Raw genomic sequence first — 26,564 nt, 5'->3', positions numbered from 1 at the left:
AAACAGGACTAGTTCTCTGTTCCAAGTGGATTTTAAGGTAATCTGAGAAACAACTATAATTTAATACTCACAAGGATTCGTAGTCCTGCATTTTTTAAAGAAATCTTTTCAAGACGTTTGTACTTTCGCAATGAGTTTGTGCTTTAACAGAATAAACGTCTGATAAATCACTTTCACCCTTTGAATAAAAATTATATCAGTGTAAGAATATGCTTTACCCTCCTGTTTGATGCATGAGCTGACACTGAAATAAAGCTTATTTCATCTATTTCCGCATATACTACGGTATTTGCTAATTGGGCTAATAGGTTGGAAGGAATGCCTTCGCTTTTTGTTTCAGAAGGAAATTTTTAATCAAATGCTTTGAAGTCAATTTCTATGAAACTAGAATGAAGAGGAGGAGGAGGAGGCGAGGGAGAGAGAGAGAAACATGTCGGAATGGTAAGCAAGTGAACTTATTACTGCAGCTAGTTTGAATGCGTATTTGCTGAAAAAAATCTACAAATAAATAAATAAAAGAGAGATAATCTCTCCAGTCGTCAGTGTTGCCTGGAAACGTTACTTTTTCATGTTTGGAGAGACCTTTGAAGTAATTTTATATTTTATTCCCGACAAAGGTACACATTACAACACAAAAACTATAAGAAAGTTGTCTTCAAAATTACCGGTTCCCGGAAATACATTCACGAAACTCTGAGCAGCTTTCTGATTTGTGTCAAATGCATGATGGGTGTTAAAATTACTTCGAGAAAAACACGATCACCCTTATTTTGAGAAATTAATGTTAGATATGCTTAAAATATGCACATTATACAATACTTTAATAAAAACATTACTGAGTAGTACTCTCTCATTTATTAATTAACCATTGAGCGTGCAACACTCAAAATTCGCCCAAATACTTATTCAAGAGATGTGTTAGTGTCTGTAGATGTCTTGTACCCATTGGCCGGTTTGCCTCCCCCCGTACCCTAAGTTGAATACTTCCTGTATCTGAATTTGAGACTGGCTAACGCGACTCAAAGCGTAAACGCCATTTAAAGGCGTGGCTAAGCCGTATAGTAATCAAATTTCATTAATAAATTCATTCTTGTTGTGTTGATTTCTTTTTGCTGGTTCGAATGCAGCCATATTACTGAAGCAAGTGTGTTGCTTCAGTAATGGCGGATAAAATGCAATGTACTCAGAAAATCGATCGTCCCATCAATTTTGCGCTACCTTTTCTTATAAATTTTGGACAATTCTTTGATAACACTGCTGGAGCACCAAACTCTGTACTTACTTAATGCAGTGTTAGCGATTTCATCGACTGTTACAGTCAAGTCTAGTTCAGTCTCAATCTATTTACAACCAAAAACACACCCACTTTACCAAGTGATTTCTAAATAAATAAATAATAATACCTTGTAAGTGGGGTCTGGGCTTACTTGTTTGCTGTCTAGAAATGTAATATTTTTGCGATGCGGTAAAGTCCTGGGGCAGATATCGTCACCGCCTACTTTAGCAAATCCTCTATCTCCCTTTCTTTCTTGGTGTGTCTCCATGGCAGCAGCAGCCACTTACACAGAATAGCCTGGAGAAGATGAGAAAAATTTACAGCCATCCAATTTGTGGTCTGTTCTCGAGGCAGGAAGTGTCTGTCATTTAGCAGAGATGTGATCACAGCCTACGGACATGACTACTGGCCTTCCCACGTCTCCTTGATGCTTTGGGTAGGAAAATAGGTAAAACCAGGATTGCTGGGGTGATGTTTCGTTCCCTTTTTCACTTTTCTTTCCTTTTTTTAATTTTTGCTTTATTTATTTATTTATTTATTTTTCGAAAGGCAAACTGGGTTATTTCTAATATTTATAAAGATGACTCTGATCTGAATTTGCTTGGTAATCTAAAAATGCAAAATAATATCTTTAATGGAAAGAGGAATAAACATTCAGTTAAACAGATAAGTCATGTTGAGGAAGCTGCTGCAAAACGAGAGACGCACTTAAATTTAAAGGAGCTCGGTAGCTTCATTATAGCTAATTAAATTAACTACTAAATTGCCTCTTACGTGTGTAAATCAAATAAAATCAGGAACTTTGAATTCATTAAGGATTGCTTTACGATAACGTCTTATAATTGCACCTTTTTTCCAGTTAATTTTAATATTTATTGAATAATGAAACGTTAATTTTCTTATGTAAATTCGCATAATGCCCATCGCTGAAATACGAATACCCCAATCTCCGTGAATAGTGCTTACTGGGTGTACGACGCGATAAACATTCAGCAGTAGGTAGATCTGGTCGTGCTGCAGTTATAGTCAAGCAGCCTGGTTTCACGGAGAATGAAATGTTCGTGGATGTCACTGTCATCGAACTAACTGGGATGGCCAGTTGTTCCACGTCATTTGTTGTAAAGGTTAAGTAATAGTATACCGACAACAAAACATGGAACCAACACAAGCGGTGGAAATTGGGTCATTCCACGGGTTGAATGATGGTTGAAATGTATCGTTCATACCAAGAGGGTGATGGCAGTGGAGGAAGTTGCATGCAGTACAACATGACAAACCCTCTCCTAGCTGATACGTTATAGCAGATGGCCACATCGGCATTTTCGTCGGACACAATGTCACAGGAGGCATCAGTTTGTACGGTTCTCGAGAACATTGAGAGTGATCGTTTGGACAAAGTTGTTTTTGAATCATGTTACTGCAGCTGTAATTATCAGAATATTATTGGGCATCCGTTGATGCTCCTGTTATTCTCCACTGGTGTTGATTCCCATTACAAGAAAGCGCTTGACCAACTAGCTAGAAATGAGCAGACATTTTTGAAGAAATTTTTGGAGGGGGGGACTGGCATATTAGGGTCACCCAAGAACAACCTCATCTAACCCATGTGTATTGTTTTCATAAATTGCATGGACTCTGGTCGGTTTGCTCGTTTTGATAGGCGAAAATAACGGAATTTTCTTTGGGGGAAGGGGGGGGATTATACTTAGCTATTATTTTATTTTATTTTAGATGAAAAAAGCCCATAAAAAGAAAATACTTCTTCTGTGATTAGTAAATTGTTATGAAGAAAATGAAATAGAATGGAACTGAAAGTAGGATACGCCACCATATTGTTGTACATCAGGCCAGAAGCCGCTGTAGCCGCGCGATGATGCATTAAATACACGTACTTTGAATGACAGTGGTTTAATCTTGCTTGACTTGTAAATCTGATACTGTTTCTTGTATTCGCTTTGTCTTGTGTTTTCCTCTGACTGTGTGGTCATCCCGGAATGTAAATTAAAAATTTATTTATATTTTTCGAAATTACGTAAGCCAATATGATAATTGCGAAGCGTCCTACAGGCAACAGGATATTTCATTGATTTATGGTGTGTGTGTGTGTACTTGCGTACTTATATTTCAGTTAGTTCTACAATAAAGAGATGTTTAGATATATTGTATTTTTTTTTTTTTTTTACTCTACTTTCTCCTGATTCAGTTTTTCCAAATTCAAGACCAGAACATCAGAATCACTGGTTTTATTCGGATTTCGTTTATGAAATTTCATCGGTTTTAGTGGAATTTAGTACAATAAATAACTTATGTCTGGTGACATTCTGAACATAATTGCTTTATTGGTTTTAATATTTAAAATTATAGGATTATCCCTATTTTTTAATATTTCTGACTCATCATATGCATTTTTTATTTTAGAAAGATATTTTTAGTTATTATTATCCGGAAATAAGTTTAATTTTGCTTACTTTTTGAAATAATTATTGGTCGATTATGTAATAATTCTCAAGTCCATTTGTCTGGTTTACAGGGTGAAAAACTCCACTCTCTCCCTGACAACTTGAGCACCCAGAAGATCAGAAAAGTTTCTAGCCAAAGACAGAATTCAGTAAGTTGGAAATAATTAGTTGATTTAGTGTTAAATTGATATGTATTAATATAACGATAAATAATAGCTGGAACTGTTTTGATGGCGCAGATTGATTGAAAATGTCCCATAATAACATATAGTTACGTGCTCAGAAATGGACGACCGTGATATCAGTTCTGTGCAGAATAATGAAACCTGTGATTCATTTCCTGTTATTGTAAGAGTTTTCAGCTGAAAACACTAACATAACTAAAAATGTCCAAAATGAATAATTAAAGCGTAGGGAAAGTAAGGAAAAGGTAAAAGACCACAAATGTACCATTAGTCACAATATGGCAGCTAGCCAGTTTCAAAGTAGAACAATATTCTTTTCGCTGTCGTCTTCTGGGAGCAAGGAATCTGGACGTGGAGGTTTTTGTTACTACCATCTCCAATCATTTTGACTATTCAAGAAGACAAATCTGATCGTGTCAGCGTTAATGTGAAATATGTCACTTTTTTGTGTGTGTTTCGGAAAGGTCCCATAAATCAGGAAATAATTAGCTGTGCTCGATAGTTCTGAACATCGTCCGCGTTACTACTCGTAATAATATTAATATACAATAGGCACAGTCGTATACAAATGAGTTAATGCATTTTCGTTTCAAGAATTAAGTAAAAAAATTCCCATCAGAATGACTGATGTGATCAGATAGGCATATTATTTTCCAGCGTCTTGCTCGCATGGTTATACAAGGTGTCCACAAACCACCTTTATAAAATTAAAACGTTAATGTGTGAATAGGATATACACACAAACCTGAAACCACTTCCTGGTGATAGAGGATATCTTTAAGTTTTTATTCATCAACACGGAAAATGTGCACTGCAGTAGATGGCAGCATAATCGCAAAACTGTTGTAATGATGGCTGAAATTACCAATAAAATTCCATCCTCTGTTTTGTCGTCGATCTACAGCTTCTGCATGAGCTGTAACTTGTATAACGTAGTTTCATCTTCAAATGGCGACGTTACATACTGTTGACCTTGATGTGTTAAGATCATGACTGGCGTGTCGTATGGATTTGCCTGGGTTTTGCGAAAAACTTCCTCGAACCAGCTCCATTGTGCCCTCACTGAGTTCTGTTCGGCCACCACCGCTTCGGTCGGGATGATTGAGAAAAAAGGCGTTCTTCATTAATTTTCCGTACCATTGCAGACCTGTAGGTCTACTCCGTGGCTTTTTTTTTTAAAAAGCTGTGTTCGACGTTTACTCATAACAGAGGTGGCAGACTGCAGCTCTTTGAACCCAAAGTATACACTGCTTCTTCTTGGGTTGGGTAAACTCTGCCTTGATTACAACAGTTTTATGATTATGCTGCCATAAACTGCGGAGCCTACATTTTCTAGTTGGTGAATAAAAACTTGAAGATATCCTCTATCACCTGAAAGTAATTTCAGGTTTGTATCATATTCACAATAACGTTTTAGTTTTGTAAAGGAAGTTTCTGGACACCCTGTATTTATGTTTTTATAACCACCTTCGGGACTAGGGGGGATTCCAGAGTCCATTGCATTGCCTTCTGTGTATTTTGATACGCATGCATTGCACAGGTTTTTGTTTAATAATATTGCTGAAGTTAAATTTTCGTTTTTAAATTGGTTTTAACCAATTATGGTATAACTTTGGTATAGCTTACAACTTCCTTTTTAATTTAATATTGTAGTCTTTTGTACTCTTTACATTATACATTAGACTTACTTTTTTATTTTAGTAATTTGCTTAATTCAGTATTCTGATGTTTCTGGAATGCTATTCATATTTTGGGGCCTTTATGTAAAAGAAGTCGCTGTTGACTAGGCTGGGATTCCCCTCATGATCCTTTCCTGTTGATCGCCTATCCTGTTTCCTTACGGCCTTAACCTTTTTTTCTTCTTTTTTTTTAATTGCATGTTTCTTTTAGTATCTCTCGTGCTTTGAATTCCTTGTCTTCTGTAAATTTCTCAACAATTTTTGGTATGTAAGTTTAGGTAGATTATTTTTGCAAAAAACATGCAATCCACATTTTTAATTCATTAATGTACGTTTGAATTTCCTCTTCCTCCCTTTATTTCTTTCTTCTCTTCTGTATTCTACAGTTTTGCTTAGATAATCACTTAGGTTTTATTATTAGTTTTGCAGGTGTAGTTAATTTGATCTCTTGCAAACTGTATCTGCACTGCTTAGGTTTTTATTTAGAATTACTCTGGAGTGGCTATCTCCAGGACGATTCTAAATTGCAAAGTTTGTGAAACTCTTTAAGCCACTTGCAGTCAGTACTCAGCTGGCACCATTTTCTGAATTTGGTTTGGCGGTGCTGATGACCAGATCACTGCACCATACATCATAATCGGATACATCTGGTATACAGGCATCACAAAACTGTGAGGCCTGTCTATGAAACAGTCAGCTGGGATTTTGAAATACTTGTAACTTCTTATTTGATGGCCCTCCAATCTTTATTTAATTCATCTTAAGTTCTGCTGTGTGATTTATGAAGTTGATTTTGCCATTACATGTGATTTCCAAACAAAGGTCCACTTGGGCCAGGATAAACTGTTTTATTTTGCACATTTGCCATTTGGAAAAATCATTTGATTGAATCAGATGTTATATACCTAGATACGTGGGAATTAATTGACGTTGTTATTTATTTTGTGATCTAGACCAGGAGAACTGTAACCTTTAGTGATGACGAGTATTATTGAACTGTGATAGAAGAAACGTGCTACGATATCATTGATATAATAATAAAAAAAAAAAAAAAAAAAAACAACAAGGCGAGTAAAGGGTTTAAGGCAGGATTACCATATTTCTCCTTCAAATCCGAGTGCAAAATGGCAAAAAAACAAAAAACAAAAAAAAAAAAACCCACAAAGAATATGGAAAATAAACATATACCTTTTCAGTGTTTCTGGGGGCAGAATTAAATAATTGAATCTAGATTATCACTATATTTAATACCACTCTGAATTGGGTTCAGACTTTAAAATAATCTTTAAAAACAACCGCGTAACGTCCTTCTCTAACTATACTAACTGTATTGAATCTAAATTCCTATAATGACAGACTTCTATGTCTGTTATGGCTATTAAGATAACGTTAAGGTAACGTTTCGGAAACCTTGCAGGAACCCATCCTCAGACCATACATAAGCCAGCCTCCTGCTTGCTGAATGTCTCAATTCCGACTGCAGTCAGGAAGCTGGCAATGGCCTGTATATGGTCTGAGGATGGGTTCCGACAAGTTTCTCTAAACGTTACCTTAATGCATAAGGATTTAGTTCAGGGGTGGCGAACCGTCGCCACCGTTAGATAAAGTCTGATCACTACGTGTCTGATGTCATCATAAGTGGGCCATAAGAAGTACAGAAAGCTAGATCGCTGCACAGAATTGAGAAAAGCGAAAACAAGAGTTGAATGTAAATCTACTTTGTTTTCTGTGCATAATGGAAAGCAAATGTATGCTACAAGGGTCAATACGAAAAAAAATGAATAAATAAAATAATCAGTTTTATTACTTAAATGTGATATATTTTTTAATCATAATTTCTGAAAGTATGAAGACAACACATTTTGTAGTTAACTATTTTATTACATTTTGAATGTTTTACACGTAATTTGTAATCCAACTAATCATTTATCCATTTAATCTAATAATTTGATTACTATAGTTGAACAGAAATTATTTTACTTTAAATTTAGCTCTTTTTCAATGTTCGAAGTTTAAGTTTATATATTGCTTTTAATACAGCATTTTTCTTTTTTACAATAATTGTTGAGCAAAATATTGATAATGGTATTAATTAGCAAATTTTAAAATTATTTCTCCAAAATGACTATTTTTGCAAACATCATTCAAGGAAAATTCAACAGTTTCGAAGAAATTTGACATAAGTAATGACAAGAAGTCTCTCTGATTACGTAATTTAAATTTTTTTTTTGTCTAGGGCTTGTGGCAATATAATTTTTTGAAATAATATATAGGAATGTTAATTACGTTTGATTCCCGGTATAACAGCCCACCTCTATCCATGTTTTGAATTAGTTCATATTGCCCACCAGACGGTAATGGTTTTGTTCACTGTTAAAATAAGTTTACATTCCTAAAAGCGATATCTTTTGATAACAACATATGCAGAATATCCAGCAAGGTAAACTAAGAGTGGCATGTAATCTTTTTCTTTTATTAAATCACAAAGTGATTTTAATGAGAGAAAAAATTCTGACAAAATTTACTTCTATATTCTGACAAGAATATATCTGTTTCATATTCTTATATATTATCGTTTCATTATTGTTAAAATGCTCCTATTTTAGATAACTGCTATTAACGTACCACAAACTTATTTTAGCAAACTTACCTTTGAATGTTCAGATGGCACAAAGTCTTTCCTTGGTATAGCTTTCAACCATTTGTTAATTAAAACAGTGTCCTTCAACATAAATCTAAAGATGTGTACTTTCGAATCACCTTTATAATTTCCACAGCATCCAGTAACACATTTTCCAGGCATTATTGAAATTTTTAAAGCACTTTTATGAGACGAAATAGCACAAGACACGTGCAAACACGCCGCACTAATAACAGCAATGCTAGTAATGAACAAAGGCAACGAAGGGGCTTAAGCTCTATCTACTAGAATTACTGTAGTTCCTGACCTTTACCACTCGGCCCACTTAGAACAACGGATTAACTCACTGATGACGAAGTGATAAGGCATTATTGTTACGGTTGGACGGGCCAACCGGTGGCACGCGGAATTCAGAGTCCCAAAAAATTTTTCAAACTTCGAAACAATATCATTCCAGGAATCTATCTTTAGTCGTGATCAGTGCACGCCCGTTCTCTCTTCCAGGCATGTAGTGACGACACACCATTCAGTAAATAGCTGTATTCATGCAATGATTTGTTTGAAATCGAATTGACAAAATTGTGTGATTAAATGTCTTGAATATCGCCTTCCAAGGGGCATGTGAGGGTAGTTTTTTAAAAGATTTAGCCAATTTTGGCATGCACCCTTAAAAAACTTCGTCACCCCAAATTGTTTTTTTTTTATGTAAACCCCAAACACGAGAGGTATTAAAACCTATAGTACTTAGTACCGTGCTTGAGGTTGAGAAGAAGAAAGATATTTGTTGACATTGGACTTGAACTTGTGTAGACTGTAATTTTCAGGGAATACGTATGAAGGAAGGTTGTTCCAGAAAACGGCAGTTGAATGAATGAATAAACGAGGAAGATGAAAAGTTGGTTCTGTGAGTTTGAAGTTGGACAGTAAATGGACGTTGGCTGGTGGTGGCACGTGTTCGGACTGTTTTGAAAGAGAGAGCGGAAATTATAGAAGCCAATTCAGAAGAACAGTGCCCATGGAAGTATCTGTAGAAGAGGCATGCAGCAGAAACAGTACGTCTATGAGACAGCGAGTGGAGAGACTCTGTTAGAGATGAATCATTAATTAACCTAACTGTCCTCTTCTGAACCAAATCAAGAAGCCTGAGAGATGTTTTGGGGACACCACCCCAAATGTGGGAACAATATTCCATGGCAGGGCGGATTTGCGATTTATACAGAGTGAGCAGCTGTTTGGAAGAAAAGTAATGCCGAGAACGAAAGAGAAAACCAAGTTTTTTAAACGCAGAGGAAGCAATATTTGTAACGTGCTTGTGCCAAGAGAGATTAGAAGTCAGAGTAATCCCCAAAAGAGATATATCATTCAGCCTTGAAATCAGAGTGTCACCAAATATAAGCATAGGAGCAGAAGAATACTTTTTGCGAGATATAAAACAAGACTGAGTTTTAAAAGGATTGAAATCAACTAAGTTGTCTTTGCCCCACTGGAGAATTACCTGGAGATCGGCATTTAAGGAATTGGTGGCAGATTATCGAGAAGTTGAAGCTAATTGAGCTGGGCAAGGTTTCTCAAAATGGAAAGTGGAATGCAATGTGCTATCATCGGCAAAACTATGGATAGGATTTCCAGTCATTGGAAGAAGGTCATTAATATACAAGAGGGAAAGAACTGAACCTTGGGGGACACTGGCATTAGTGGAGAAATTAAAAGACAGAGAGCCATCTACCATCACCCTCAGTGAGCAATCGGAGAGAAAACTGGATAACCAATTACAAAAAACAGTTGGCAAACCATAAGATGGAAGCTTGTTTAGAAGACCTTTATGCCAAACACGATCAAAAGCCTTTGAGATGTCAAGAGCAACTGCTTGTGTTTCACCGAACGTTTCCATTGAATTAGTCCATAAATGGGTAACATAAGCCAGTGGATCGACACAGACGGAATCGATACTGGCGATCGTTGATTAGATGGAAGGTTTTTAGGTATTTTAAGACTTTGCGGTTAATTGATTTCTCCATTACTTTAGAAAGAGTAGAAGTAATTGCAATGGGACGATAATTGGATGGGAGGGATTTGTCACCTTTTTTAGTAACTGGCTGGATCAGAGCAAATTTCCAAGCAGAAGGAAAAACACCTTTGGAATAAGAAAGTGAAAAAAGCGGCAAAGAACGGGAGTAAGTACTGGAGCGCAGGTTTTGAGAACACGTGGAGAAATACAATCGGGATCTGGAGCTTTCTTAGCATCAAGATTCGTCAAAATCCTTCTGACATCCTTTTGACGGAAGACCACAGGAGGCATTGAATGAAGCATGGTGGGAGGTGTTTTACCAAGATCATTAATACACGAGTTGGAGGAAAAATGGGATGCTAGCAAGTCAGCTTTCTCCTTGGCTGAAGTGACAACAGAACCATCTGGTTTGTACAGAGGTGGACAAAAGTTGCTTTGGCAAGAGACCAGAGCGCTGGCTACCATTAGGGCAAGAAGCAAGTTTTCTACTCTTAGCCTGTTCAAACTCTAGTTTGGACTGATTAATAACTGCTTTACAATTGTTGCGAGCTTTGGTGTAGGCAGAAAATGAACCTGAAGAATTAGAAACAAGCCAATTACGATATGCAATGTTCTTCTCTTGAACAGCTTTAGCACATTTATTGGAAAACCAAGGTTTAGATAAAAGACGAGATTTTAAAGTGGAGTGTGGGATAAAGGATTCCATTCCTTAAAGAATAATTTCACTGACACGATCTGAGCAAACGTTGAAATCAGAAGTTTTGAAATAGTAATCCGACCAAGGAAAAGAAGAAAAGAAATCTCGCAGGTCATCCCATTTTGCGTTGTTGTAATGCCAAACAATACGAGGTTGGAAATAGCCATGAGATAGAGGTTCCATTGGAGAAGAGACAATCACCAAGTTGTGATCTGAGGTGCCTAAAGGACCTCTCACTTCGACCGTGTACTAGATGGGTTATTTGTGAGAAAAAGATCAAGCGTGTTGGCTGTATTGTTGGGATTGTCCGGTATTCTTGTAGGTAAGTGAACAATCTGTGCAAGGTCATTAGTAATTGCAAAAGCCTCAGCATCTCGACCAGCTGGGTCAGTGTGACTAGAAAACGGAAACCAGCTGGAGTTGTGAAAATTAAAATCACCAAGGAAAATTACCTCACTGTTAGGAAAGTTGGACTGAAGAAAGTCAAGTTGCAAAGAGAGGAAGTCAAAGAGCTCCAAGTGATTAGTGGAGTTGGAAGAACGGTAGAGACAACAGATGAATTTGACACAATGAGGTAGAGAGATTTTAAGCCAGAGAAGATCGAAAAGAGGAGATTTCAAATTATCAAGTCTCTGACAGGGAATATCGGAACGGACATATGCACAATTATCATCTTTGAGGCGAAAGGAATCATACAGCGAATAATTTGTGCAACTGGGATGAGCAGTAGTTGAATCAACTGATTACTGAGATTCTGTTAGGAAAAGTACATGGGGTTTGGCAGATTGCAAGTGGAAATGGACATCGTTGAGATTAGAATTCAGACCATGTATATTTGTGAAATGAATTAGGAAGTGTTTGGGAGGTTTAGATCTTTTCGCAGATAAGCTTACTCTGTTAGTTTGACAATTCATGGCGTATAGAATAGTAAGAAAAAGTGGGTTGGACCTGCTGTATGAAGTAATGAAATTTTTGGATATGGCGTACACGTGGTAAGAATATATGTGTATGCGGGGGAGCCTCGACAATGCCCACCCGCATCACACTACTTGGACTCCCTTCAGTCACTATCTGGCAGAGTAGAGGTAGCAAGATTATACCCTAGCTGATCCGGAAGCCTCCTAGAGAGTTGCTAATAGGTTCGGTCCGGTGTACTAACTAGTAGCCGGCCTGGAAACACCGTTTTAGAGCTGTACCCTCGAAATGTAAGGGAGATTGGATCTCGCCACGATGTTCATCATAACCTCAAAAGTCATCAGTCATACTGCATGATGGAAGAGATGGGGCAGGGTTGACCGGAACTTAGCTTTGGCAACAAAACATGGGTCCACCACTTCACGCCTCCAATAAGCAAAGTAGTGGAATTGCACCGGTTGATGAGAGTCATCTACCACCTAGAACTGCCTGGTAACACAGAGGGGCGGCATTCCTCCATGTGGTATGGGCGCCACACCTCGACCCCTGCTTACGTTGGTTCACATCTGGGCGGTCACCCACCATGTGCTTGAGCATGGTGGTTATACCCAGGTTTACTAATCCCACCATCGTGAAGGTGCAAGCAGAGGATTTGGCTGTCACAGACCGGCCGAACTTCGCCGAACTTGGTCCACTTGAACCGAATGTCACCCGAATATCAGTTCCATCAGCGTTTTAGACTCCCAGGTAGCAAGTACAGCTTGTCTGGCATATCTGAGAGAATATCAAGGACCCGAGTTAATAGCCAAAGATATTTTAATATTCACATGGTATTAGAGTAGTAAATATAGAAATCTAGATTCCATGGAAAACCACCACGTAACGTCCTTCGCCAACTATATTAAATAATTATTACTGTAGTCGAAACTGTTTATAACAATCCCCCAGTGGAATGAGAAAAACGGTCATTATATCAATAGTTTCTAAAGTAAGCAAAAGAAGAAAGAAAGAGTAGTTTCAAGTTAGTGCAATTCTATTATTACAACATAATATAACGCAATTCGGAATATGTACCACAGTATTAAATAAGAAAATTAAGGTTGTATATTTTGCGTTGATTGTATGGTGTAGTAGAATAATTTGCAAATTACGCATGTACAGCAATTATTATTATTATCTGTTTATTTCTCTTTGGAGACACCCATTAACAGCACGTGGCTAGATGGTGTGGTTACATTATTTCAGTATTTACAAGCATATTTACATGAACTTATTTACAAAATTTGGAGATGAAAAAACACAGAGCATGTGGTTAATAAATTAATTATTAAGCAGTTTTAATTAATTACTAAATAATTGATGAAAGCTAAATATTATTATATAAATTATTGAATTAGTGTTCTTATTATATTTGTACCTGCCTGTACACATTATCAAAGATTTCTGTCCTATACATTTTGTCTATACATATTTATATTTTCTCTGGATCTATGTTTAAATTATTAAATAACTTAACAGTATTTGCTGGGAAAAATCTCCCCAGAGAGTCCAACTGAGTCAATTCGCACTTGAGACTTGATTCTTGGCGCCTCAGTAGGCAGGTGGGAAGAAGCAGCAGTGCGTAGCACACGCTTCTTGGTTAGACCGGGGTTCGAGCCCGTCACCACCAATTACGGAGGATGCGGAAAGGTCAGGGAATGACCACCGCATATTCAAATTAAGAAAAGACAGATGTAGAATAGATGTGCGGAAGTTTGCCTTTAGCCAGCGGGTGGTTAATTGCTGGAACAAACTTCCATCTGTCGTTGTGGAAGTTGATAGGTTGAATAAATTTAAGGAGGAACTGGACAGGCATTTGGAGGGAATGGTGTGATTTTTTTTTTTTTTTTTTTTTTGGCTGATGCTGCATAAGCTCATACACTTGCTTTCTTGCATCACATGCCACTACTATTAATATTTTTCAGAATCAAAGGTACTGAAAACTAAATCGGCTGTTTAGAGAAACGTGTTTCCACTTATCTTCACTAAAATGCTGTCGCAGTCCAGTATGTCAGGAATATCAATTAATTAGGATCAAATTATTTACAATAATTGACTTCTTAAAGCATTGCAATTCATTATGATTAAAAATACTTTCGAGTAAATTGACTATTTATTAATGCTTTTTCCTGGGGTTAAAACTCATTTCGTGCACGAGCACTTTGCCTTGAAAATTTCTGCTTCATTTTTCGTTTCTCGCGAATGTGATTTATGTGAGGTACGAGCTTACTTGGATTTCGTTCTTCGAAGTGCTTGCTTAATATTCATTATTCTGCCTCACTGTATGTCGGATATTTGTGTGCACTTCCTGATCGACGTTGTCATGCAGTGGAAAATATCTCTCCTGGGCTGTTAACAGTTGAACTGTTCCGGGTGATTCGCGATAAAAATGTAAAATTTAAAATTCATACTATTCTGTTTTATGGCATAAATAAAACGACTTCCTTTGCTAGCAGAGCAAAGGCCCAAATTCGCTTGGTGGTTTTCGGAACATAAGGCTAACTTTCGATACCAAGAAGGCTGCATCAAGTATTAGTCGATGATTTTAGTACGTTTGACCTGTCGTTTGTCTTATACGCAGAGTGGGAATCGAATCACGAATGTCAGCGCTTAAATTTATAAGGAGTTTCCAACCTAGCAGACTTTGAGACAATAAACTATGTGTAATATTTTAATGAAGTTTAGCCGTGCTTCTTTTAGGGAATTTAGTTTGTCAGTATCACAAGCGCCTATTCCTGCGTAGAAATAAGCCCTTACGACCGCCGTAGCTGCATGGCGAGCTCGAGGATAAAACGTGCATGCGGTTGAATGACCATGGTTCAAGTTCGCGTGGCCACTAAATACCTTGGTATGAACAGAAAATTTATTTTTCTGGCTAGGGTTAGCAGATGTCCGGCCAAAGGAGGAGAGGTGCTCTCCTTTTTTCCACCATCCTCTCTGTCCGGTAGTTTTTCAAGTAAATTTGATATTGCCTAGCTTTTCATTCTCCAAACGTATAAATTTTCTTTGTAGAACTGTTCTTTCAATAATCGACTCTGTGCATTGGTGTGGTTGTATTGCTGTAGTCAGGACTGGATTATCCATTGGGGAGAGTTCCAAGGGCCTAAGAAAATATTTTAGCCACTTTCCCAAAAAAAAAGTTGGCCAATGATTATGAGAATGCTCGGGGTGTATGAAAATTTAAATTAGGCCATGACTGCAGTTCCCCAAAAGTATAAATATTTACTTTTCGTTATTGTCGCAGTAACCATGAGTACTGTGTGAAAATTGTGATGTTATTCTGATGTTCTCAAGACTGGAGAGAGAGCGAGGCGATGTGACTGGCTCTGGACATCGCTTGAGGAAGTCACAGAGAGTTTAATCTATAGTATATATATTTAATAGGCGACATGTGCATATATTTTCCCTCAGGCAGGAAAATATCGGCTCAGCGCCTGGTGTTACCATATTTAATATGATTTTATAAAGAAATAACCAATATCTAACTTTTAATACACTGTAATAGTCTTTTATATTCATTAACTATAGATGAAAAAAAAAAAAGTTATTGTTCATCTGAACGACATTAAAAAGGTGGGGGAAGGAGGGAGTTAGACGTCGAGCGAGCTGATTGGCTAACTATTGTTGCCAACAGTTTTTTTCGTGCGCAGCTTAAATTATGCTGCAACTCTGCAGTCAGATAAATCTAGGTTTATACTCAGTTATAGAACACCTGCCATAACCGTGATCACATAAGTTGTATAAAATACATTAATATAGTACTAAAATGCATTTTATACATCTTGAGTACAAAAAAAACCCCTTTCCCTATATAAACTTAACTTCTCTGCTTGCGGATTTGCAGTTTGTGGATATCTAATAATACAAGTAGAATATTATTCTAATTTATCCAGGTTCTTAATTTAGAGAACTGTATAAACTTCTTATTAGAATGAAACTTTATATGCCGTTGTCTAGCTGCAAATGAGGATGGCTTTATTAGTTGAAGGTTTAGTAAGTTTGTCATGTGTTTACATCGAGACCTGCATCTCTTGTAGACCACGTGTTTCGCAATTATTATTATTATTAATAGCCATATGGTTTATTATTAATAGCCATATGGTACAAGGAAGCCTGAGGCTTATGCTGCACCAGGAAAAAAAGTTTCCGAGTTATACCGAGTGAGTGAGTGAGAGAGAGAGAGAGAGAGAGAGAGAGAGTGTCAAAAGAAGAAGGGAATCACCAAGAAAGAGAAGAATGATGATATCCAGCTCAGGACCCTGGGTGTGCCAAGCCCATACTCACCAGATGTGAGCCCCCTGCAGATTCATTTGATTTTAAGTTACACAATATGATTGGAATTGCCTTTTAAAAGCTGATTTTGGAAACTACTTTACATGCAAAGGATTGGCTTCAGCAGAAAGCCATTTCTGCATTACGTTCAATAAATAAATGGAAAAAAGAAAACAATTAAATTCTGTTTTTTTGCTTAATAAAATGTTTTATGCACTCGAAAAGGTAACTGCTCTTAAAATCTTTTAATAGAAAATCAGCGTTATTTAAAATTTATAATGCTGGGTTTTTATAAAAATGCAATTTAAGAGCAGTTATTTTCATGCAGATATTGTTAGAGTAAAAATCCTGACTTGGTGCAATGAAACGTGGATACCAATTGAATTTTTCTTGCAGATAGTTGGTATAAATGTATTTTTACAAAGGGTGGGCACTGAAAGTGCCAAATCGCTACCATTGTGAATAATGTAAAGTACCGTATAATCGACCTTTGAAGATTTACTAAAAGAATTAAAATTCATTTATTAAAAAAATAATTAATTAATTAAAATAATTAATTAAAATTACTAAAAATTAAATTAAGGCCGACTTCTACTCTGAATATAAAATCCTACGCTTGAATTAAACGTACGTGCTTAATATTAGACAAGATTTAATAACAGTATATTTACAATTTATTGCATGTATCTTTTTACACAAATGTACATTGAGATCGCCTTTTTTTTTTGGTAGTTGTTGGCGCATAGGCTTCTGTGGCCATAATGCACCTCCCAAGGTTTTTTTGCGGTACTTTGATCCAAGCCCGAGGCGGGAATCGAACTCGCGACCTTTGAGTTGCCAGCAGGCACTTTACCCACCCGGCTAGCCCGGTCGGCTGAGATCGTTTTGCGTTAGCAACACCCACCACTTCGTGGGGCGGGGCCACCTTTCGACCATAGTACAGTCCGTAAGCGTCTCGGTATGGACTGACTGCCGACCGGGCTACCGGGTGGGTAAAGTGCCTGCCTGGCAACCCAAAGGTCGCGGGTTCGAATCCCGCCTCGGGCTTGGATCAGAGTACAAAATGTAAAAACTTTGGGAGGTGCAATATGGCCACAGAAGCGGATGCGCCAACAACTAACAAAAAAAAAAAAGACTCCAGAAGGTGTTGCAGCGTGTCCTGTGGTAGTGCTACTCGTGTGTTGCCACAATGTGTCTAGTAATGCCCGCCCACGCATTGTCAGGTGGATGGCGTATCATCGAATGTCCATTTCCAATAGGTTCCAGACATGCTCAATTGGGTTGAGATCATGACCATGAATTCGCCGTTCTCTCAAAGTGAGGCATGGGAGGATGGCGACGGTGCATGCATTCCCAAAGATTGGGTCGATGTTCAGATTTATAATAATAAAAAAAAAAAAAAAAAAAATGAACAGTTCAGATTTAATAGCTGAGAAAATATATACCCAGATTGTCTAGTTGCGTAATGCTGTGTACACCTGCTATAATGTTTTGGTTCTTCACCATTTATTTTACGTTTGCATTGCCCGAAGTCAAGTTATCCAGCAATTATGAAATTTATTGGAGAACAAAGACATAAAGGCGTTTGATTTCGCACGAAATGAAAGTAAGCAATGCTTTGTCGATAAGTCTTGTTTTCATAAATAAACAAAAGTCAGTTCTATGAGGGTGGTGCACCTAGGATTTTTCTTTGGGAGGTGCTTGTGATCAGAGAAAGATTCCGCGTCTCTTTGGGAGGGACTAAATCCTAGCAGCTACCCCTCCTTGGCTGCGCCTTTGATTTTAAGGAAGTCATCCTGAACCTTACCTGCGCCCCCCCGTCTATATTAAAAATGCAGTCGAAAATGCTGTGATACACCTCTTCCCAAAGGGTTTTACCGAACTTTTCTCGAAATTAGAGCTTTAGGCTTCTGAAAAAAAAAAAAAAAAAAAAAACTGGGACTAATCATATTCTATGTATATGGGGATTTTGTTGACCAAACTCCAAGTACCATTGTGCTCAATAATACAAAAAATTAAATGCCGTTGTAGTTGAAACAGAAGCCTATCCATCTCGTTACGAACTCTGAGAAGAGCCCGTCTTTTTTTAGCATTTTTAATTGACATATATTTTTAAATATAGTGAATATATATTTCTGATGTAAGGTGAAAGGAGGGGTGCGATCGGATACAGGAATGAAAGGGGGGCGTGACCGAATATAGCAGAATCAATTCATTTTGTTAATCCTAAACAAACTCAGCCACCAAGTTGAGCCTTGTTGGAAATTTCCTTTTCACAGGTGGCAGTCGTTGAAGTATTTTTTTTTTTTTTTTCCAACATTCATCTAGACTGCCATAACGTCAGAATCAGACTCCAAATAGTTCTTTCTGTCCTGTTTGAGGTCGACACATCCCCGATTATTTCCTCCCATATGAGTATTATCTTGTTAGAAGACAACATTCTCCCAGCTGTGTCCTGGTTGCTGAATGCGTCATATGAAGTTTCAAGTTAACTTTGTGTAATGTTACACCACTTTGTTATGTGTGTGGTTAATTGGCAGGAGGTTTATCAACTCGAAGGTCTCTTATGTATAAGGAATGTCACATAAATTCAACTGTAACTTGTCCTAAGCAAACCTCGATGGCAAAACGAGATTTCGAACACATAATTCAGTGCGCAGCTGCTTGACTGAAGAGCGAGTATCCACTTGCTGAGCATTGTCTGTAATCTGCCGTTGCGACCTGTGAAAAGCGCGAAAGCTAACAGCAGGGAAGCGAACTATGCAAAAAGAATTCTTTTGCAGTTCCTTGTGGAGGAATGCCCACTGGCAGGCGTCGTCTATACCTGGGATTCTCTCCCCCCCTTTCGTTCCATGACCACAAAAGACACAGCAGTCCCGAAGCATGTGAGTGGGAACTGAATTCGACCCTTCCTTACAATATGAGAGACTTCCCTTATAATCACACGCAGGCCGAAATCGAAGTACCAGGTGAAAGGGCGGATCAGTGAGACCTTCGCTTGTGCCTACTTTCGGTATGACCGTATCGGAGTGACTTGGAAACATGTCATCATAGTCCTATTTGCGGGCGTGCGAGAAACGCTGGTTTCTGTCAGCCTTTCTAATTGTCTATTGATAACATGTAGCGGATCAACGCCATGCTATTTGAGACGTGAAGAAATGGAGAGTGAAAAAGTGAACTGGGCCATTATTAATGTGGTCGTGTTCGTTTTTATGTGCGAGTTAAGATGAGGTTGTTGGGGCGTTGAAAGTGGTGATTTTTGTGTCAGTAGCTTTGCCCCATAATTATATTTCCAGGGCAGATTTATAAATTTGTGGTCATTATACAAATTATCCGTACAGGGACCTTTACAGAGGGGATTCTAGGGGACAGTTTTCAAATAATGACGCCCAAAACATTAATTTACGGATCCTATACAAAATACTTATTTTTATATTAACGACACCAGAGCTTTTTGCTCACATCCGTATGCGTAGTTGTCTGTATAAGAGTGTGTGTGCGTTGCTGCATGTTGTGCGGTAGCACGGTTGGTATAATCACCTTTCTCCGCACACCAGGTGGAAAAGACCTGAATTTGAATGCCGTCAGTGACGCGAAGAATTTTTATGGGTCTTTTTTCACAACGTGGCCGAGTTAGTCTTCTTAAGTGACAGTTGCATGGCTTTTTCTACATAAAAGTTGGGGTTTTCTTCCAACAAACAGGAATTGGACCACAGAACACACGAATCTACAGGCGCCGTATATACGGCGCAATGTGGCCTAAGTTGCTGTTCCTCTAAAACGCTACTTGTTGAGTCGGCTGAAAAATCTCGAATAAACGGGATAAACCCTCTCCTACCACATGAGATCGGCCAGCTACAGCCTAGAATGAAGAGGACTTTAAAAATTCTTCCCTCATTGACGGTAGTTGAATTTAGACCTCTCCAGACGGGGTGGCAAACGAGGATATATCGTGCCGACAAAGCTGCTTTTGAGAAATATGGGTCCTAGACAGTTATCTTATTTGTTTTAGCATAAGCCTGCTCTTTCCCTTCCATAACTACCTTAAGGTTGCTGTAAAAGCGAATCACGTGATCGCCGTTTTTCTAAGTACATAAAATAGAAGTAAATAAAATGAATGAAAATGAAATGCATAATCTCATGAATTCAGATATACCGCTCTGTGTTACATCTAATTCCGCTACTCTTTATGAACGGTAGAACCTTTTTTTTTTGGGGGGGGGGGGGAGTTTCAAACTCGCCGGATTTCTAAAGTCCTTCGTGACATTTCCCCTGCATACTACATTGGTGTTCAAAGAAAGTGCATCAACCCTTAAAATTGTAATTGTCGTTCGAATAATGTAAGTATTTGGCAATATTTCTTACAGATTACATCAGATAAGATTGACGCGCGTAGGTGATGACGTAATATTGCATAAGCTGTTACTTTCAGCTGTATAAGCACGCTCTGCAAGAGTTGCAGCCATTCCTTGCTTGTGTTAGGATGGTGAGTTACGTACAGCTGACGCCACGAAGAACGAATGCTATTGTTGCTTCTAGGAGGAAGGATGTTCTTCCCGTCATATTGCTTATAGAGTGTCTTGTAATCAATTGACTGAGTAGATTTCTTTCCAAACTCAAGAATACTGGAATACTGGTTCTGCTGATAGGAAAAAAGGAACCGGACGCAAACGAGTCTCTACGCCAAAACAGGACCGCGTTTTGGAGTGCTTATGCCTTAAAAACCGTAAACTTCTTCGTCTGAGCTACAAAGAGAATGGGAAGAACACACAGAAGTGGTAGCAAGTGCAGTAACAGTCAGAAGACGCCTCTTCAAAAATGGACTTGTAGCCCGTCGTCCTAAGAAGAAGCCCCTCATCACACAAAATATGAAAAAGGCCCGATTAATTTGGTGTAAGGAGCATGTCAAATGGACCCCCGAGCAGTGGAAATCAGTTTTTTCTCGGATGAGAAGAAATTCAACCTGCATGGCTCTGATGAGAGACAAACGATTCGCCGTAGACGTGGTGAAGAATATCATCCAGACTGTATGGTGTTTACAGTAAAATTCCCTACCAGCCAAATGATATGGGGGTGCATTTCGTATCGCTGAGTAGGTCACCTGCAGTTTATAAAAGGTTCCATGAATGCCAATGGATACCTGGCTATATTGGAAGGCAAATTGCTGTCAACCATTAGAGACCATTTCAACCTGCCAAACGCTTCTTGTTTAGACCGGGGTTCGAGCCCGTCACCACCAAATACGGAGGATGCGGAAAGGTCAGGGAATGACCACCGCATATCCCGGAGCAATATGGTCTTAGTTGCTAATGCTCCTAAAAACCAAAAAAACAAACAACCTGCCAAGTAACTGCATCTTTCAGGACGACTCTGCTCCTTGTCATCTGGCGAAAAGTGTAAGTAGGCACTTATGTAGTTACTTTCGCTTCATTTCTGCATTAGAGGTCCGACAGTAATGTGTTTACATTTGTTACAGGTGAAAAAAATGGTTGGAAGAATAGTCCATTACAACTGTTAGCTGGCCAGGAAACAGCCCGTACCTGAATCCTATAGAGAACTGTTGGCATCGTATGGAATTTGCAGTTGCCAGAAAGAAACCAAAGACCCTTCGTGAACTTCAGGAAGCCATAATTCGTTTTTGGAACTACGAACGAACTATCAGTTGATTACCTTGAGAAATTGATCTTTTCAATGCCTCGACGGTGTGCTGCTGTCGTCAGGGCCAGAGGTGGTTCAACTAAATATTAATTTGCACCTGATGAACTTTTCATTTTGTTTTCCATTTAAAATGATAAATTGAAGCAAATTGAGGTCTTCTGATAAAATTTCAGCCATAATTGTCGTGTTTACCAAAACTGTTGTATAAAGGTTGCAAATGCTCATTTTGGAATATTTTGAGAGCACCTGTCAAATATTACTTAGCTTTGCCTTAACTATTAATAAATATCTTTTGTTTATATTTCTATTTGTGATGCTAGTCATTAATGTAACATAACATCACGAAAAAGGGTTAGAAATGTGAAATTCCTAGGTGACGCACTTTCTTTGAACACCAGTGTATATGCACACTATGAATCGGAGAATGCTTTCTGTAGATCTGATGGAGTTCCTGCTGATGTTCTCCGCATCTCCTGTAACCTAACTGCTGATATCAAAAACGAGCAGAGAATTTTTAATATCAAAAACGAACAGAGAAATTGAAATGAACTTACCAATGTGTGGTAGTCACGATGAGATATCAGTACTACTGGTCAAGTCGCCGTTCTTTTGTAACTGTAGGTACCTTCGCTGTCAACAAGAACGTTTGCAAATTGTTTTCTCTTAGCTTAACAATGTCATATATACTTACTGAGCATGGCTCTATTAACTCCAAACTATTTTAGTTTGGCTCGTCTGACACTAATCTCTGCTTGTTTGAGATTAGTGTCAGACAAGGATGCACACTATATCGCTGCAACCCATACCACGACGACAGATCTCAACTACAAACCGCTGTTAGCAATTTTTGTGGAGGAAACGAAGTGACTCTGACTGAAAATTCTCTATCGTTCTCAGCTCTACATGCTGTTTTCACCAAAAGAAATCAACTTTTCTCAAGTTTATCATCATCTCAACAACAGCAATATGGAACCAACCCACCTCCTGCCATTGCCTCTAGACACTGACGTTTCTTGTCATCTTATCTTCTACTTTACAGCGTCCTCGATGTTTTAAATCTAAACCATTTCAAAATGGACTTCTATGGTTCATATTGGACTTAATCCGAAGGGATTACATCTGACACGGACCTTCTAGTCACCTGCTTTTTTTTAACATTATTTTTATTTTTTATATATAGTGTACTATCTCTTTTTTAATATTTCTTTTTTACATTATTTTTATTTTACTATTTATGTTTTTTAATTCTTTTTTTTTTATATACTATCTTTTTTTTATTTGCTATCACCCATTGGCAGACAAAGATTATAGTGACCTACCTTGTTTTAGACTGACAGTGGCTTAATTGTTCAATATAACTACTGTCAGGGGCGCAATCTAGAATAATTGAGAAATACTTGCTATTTTCGACGTTACCTAATATTTCTTTCCTTATTTTGTCAACAATTAAAGAAATAATTTCATTCTGTAATTTACATCCCAGATATTGTGGCATACAGGAACTCCCCGACTTACGGAAATTCGACTTTACGTAAGTTTTTGCCAGTCGGTGCAAACATAAAAAATCGTGGAAACGTATTTTGCATCCCGTAGGAAGAAATGGAGGTATCGTGAAAATATCGTAATGTGAACCCAATAACAAGTTTTTTTTTGTTTTTTTTTTGTAATTCGTTCCAAGTCCTTGGAACGAATTTGAAAATTTCGCCATATTACTAAGCTATTTATCTGTATAAAAGGTCATATTTATAATGGAAATTGCACTACACTTTCATGGTTATCATATGTTCCTGTTATAAGAATCAATTTTGAACACCTTTGTGATATTTTTTTAAAGCACGTTTCTGGTGGTCACTACCGAAAAACCGTAAAAACAATTTGCACTTTCCGGTTTATTGGGCTTTTCTGTTAGTGCATCTAATTTTAAATGGGTAGTAAACTCTATCTTATTCCATTTCCGATAATGCCAATAACTGCAATTGCATGGGTTTTTACGCTACGGTATCATGGTGAAATGAGTTCTCCCTTCACTGAAACAAATTTTCAGAAACTTCTCTTCATTCCTATTTGCGTATTACAATGATGAATGGAAAGCGACCAACGAAAAGTGAAAGTGATGGTAGTGTCAGGAAAGGAAACAAAATTGATTTAGAAATGAAGATGAAAATGATTAAGAAGTACGAAGCAGGACAAAGTTTGTCATCTATTGCAAGGGAATTAGCCTCGCTGCTTCAACATTGAATACTATTTTAAAGGACAGTGCGCGTATAAAATAACATGTCAAAGGATCAACGCACTTAAGATCAGTTGTGATCACAAAACAGCGTTCGGGTGCTATATCGAAGATGGAACAGTTGTTAATAATATGGATGGAAAATAAAATCAGATTCAGAAGCGAGTGCCACTGAGTCTAATGACCATTCAAGCAAAAGCAAATATAAAGATATTAAGGATAAGTACGGCGACCCCCCAACCCAAGTTCGTGACAAACAACGGGTGGGTTAATAGGTTCAAGCTTCGCGCTGGTTTCCACAACGTTAAAAGTATGCGGTGAAGTCGCCAGTGCCGATTCTGCAGCTGCATAGAAATTTTGTGATGTGTTGGAAAAAATTATTGATGAAGGCGGATATTCAACGCAGCAAATTTTTAACGTTGACGAGACTGCTTTGTATTGGAAAAAAATGCCGGATCGAAAATACAATGCCAGGTTTCAAGGCGTCAAAAGTTAGGGCCACTCTCTTGCTTGGGGCTAATGCAGCGGGAGATTACAGATTAATACCACTTCTTGTGTACCATTCTGGAAATCCTCGTGCATTTAAGGGCATCAATAAAGCCACCCTACCCGTGCATTTCAGATCGAACCAGAGAGCATGGATAAATAACAATATCTCTCTTTGAGGATTGGTCTAAATGCTGCTTCATTCCCGAGGTTGAAAAATATTGTAAAGACAACGACGTTCCTTTCAAGACTTTGCTTCTATTAGATAATGCTCCTGGACATACTACGCATCTAGATGATTTCAATTCGAACGTGAGAGTCATATTTCTACCGCCAGTCACGACTTCACTCACCCAACCTATGGATCAGGGTGTTATTTCGAATTTAAAAAGCATACTATTTATGCACAACATTTGCTCAGGCATTCTTTAGTAGACGTTGAGAAAAATCTTACGTTAAGAGACGTTTAGAAATCTTACATTTACCACGCCATCTTAAACATTAATAAGGCCTAGGCGGAAATTACTAAAAGTTGTTTAAATGGCGCATGGAAGAAAATATGCCCACGGCACGTAAAAGGCTTCGAAGGATTTGAAAAAGACGAATCATATGAAGAGGTTACAGATAAGATTGTAAAGGTTGCAGCGCTACTTCAGGTGGAGGTTGATGCCAAAGACGTGGAGGAGTTAGAGGAAGAAGACAAGGAATTATCTAACGAAGAACTTATTGACTTGCAGGCAGCGATAGTAAAAGAAGAAAATGCTGACGAAGCTCAAGATGAACCAAATGAGGAGCCGAGACGCTTCATCACCAGAGAGATGGCAATGGCGAAGTTTGAGAAGATGGATCCTGACAGCGAACGATTCTTAAAAGTTAACAGAGGGGTGGATGATATGCTTGCTTGCTACAAAGAAATCTACGATGAAAAGAAAAAAGCTACCGTCCAGTCATCCATTAATATGTTCTTTCGTAAGGTTGAGTGGCCGACCCCTTCTAAATCTCCTCAACCTCCGCAGCGGCGTACTTATCTGCTGAAGACGTCGATTCTGGCAACGATGCCCGTGAGGTAAAACTTACTGACGTTATGCCTGTCTCCTCTTTTTTTATAATTTTGAAATTTTTTTAAATTGCACGATTTTGTAATTTTTCCTGCGCATGAGATAAAAAATTTAATAAATACAATAAATAATTCTATTTATATGTTCGTCGAACATTTCTTTTTTTGATTCAATCAATAGGTTCAAGCCTATTGATTGAATCAAAAAGCAGCGCCTCCGTAGCCAGGTGGGAAGGAGCAGCAGTGCGTAGCGCACGCTTCTTGATTAGACCGGGGTTCGAGCCCGTCACCACCAAATACGGAGGATGCGGGGAAAGGTTAGGGAATGACCACCGCATATTCCCGGAGCAATATGGCCTTAGTTGCTAATGCTCCTAAAAACCAAACAACGAATCAAAAAGCGAGCACAGTTGTGAGTGCTGCACAAGCATGGGGGAAATTCCGACTTACGTAGCGTTCAGCGGAACGCAACCCTTACGTAAGTCGGGGAGTTCCTGTATATATATATTTTAATATTAGAAAGGTGATCCATTATGTACAGATCAAATTTAGTTAACATTTCAATTGTTTTCAAAAAAAGGTCTTATTAAGAACGTACAATTCACTTGAGGAACCGCGAAATGCAAGAGACTGGCCAGCTAAATATTGAACAACAGCAAAAATCCGTTTCAAAATTTCAATCCACCGATTTTTCTCTAGTTCATACAATCGGCATTGTTCTTTATCAACAATGATTTGTTATGTTTACATGGACTTTATTGTAAAGTATTTATTGTAATTAGAAAATGAGTAGAAGATATTTCATGTCGTTGCAAATTAATACTGGCATGCTTCCAATCGGAAAAGTTGAATGTAATTGAATATTTGCCATTCCAAATATTTTACATGAAAAACAGTACCTACTATTTGTTGAAAGTGAACATATTAACCAGTCACGATTTACCTTTTCGTTGTTTGCTAAT

The sequence above is a fragment of the Mastigoproctus giganteus genome, chromosome 9 (assembly GCF_048544385.1).
Source record: "Mastigoproctus giganteus isolate SK-2022 chromosome 9, ASM4854438v1, whole genome shotgun sequence".
Taxonomy (NCBI): domain Eukaryota; kingdom Metazoa; phylum Arthropoda; class Arachnida; order Uropygi; family Thelyphonidae; genus Mastigoproctus; species Mastigoproctus giganteus.
The sequence above is the reverse complement of the archived record's forward strand: the minus strand, read 5'-3'. Positions refer to the sequence as shown.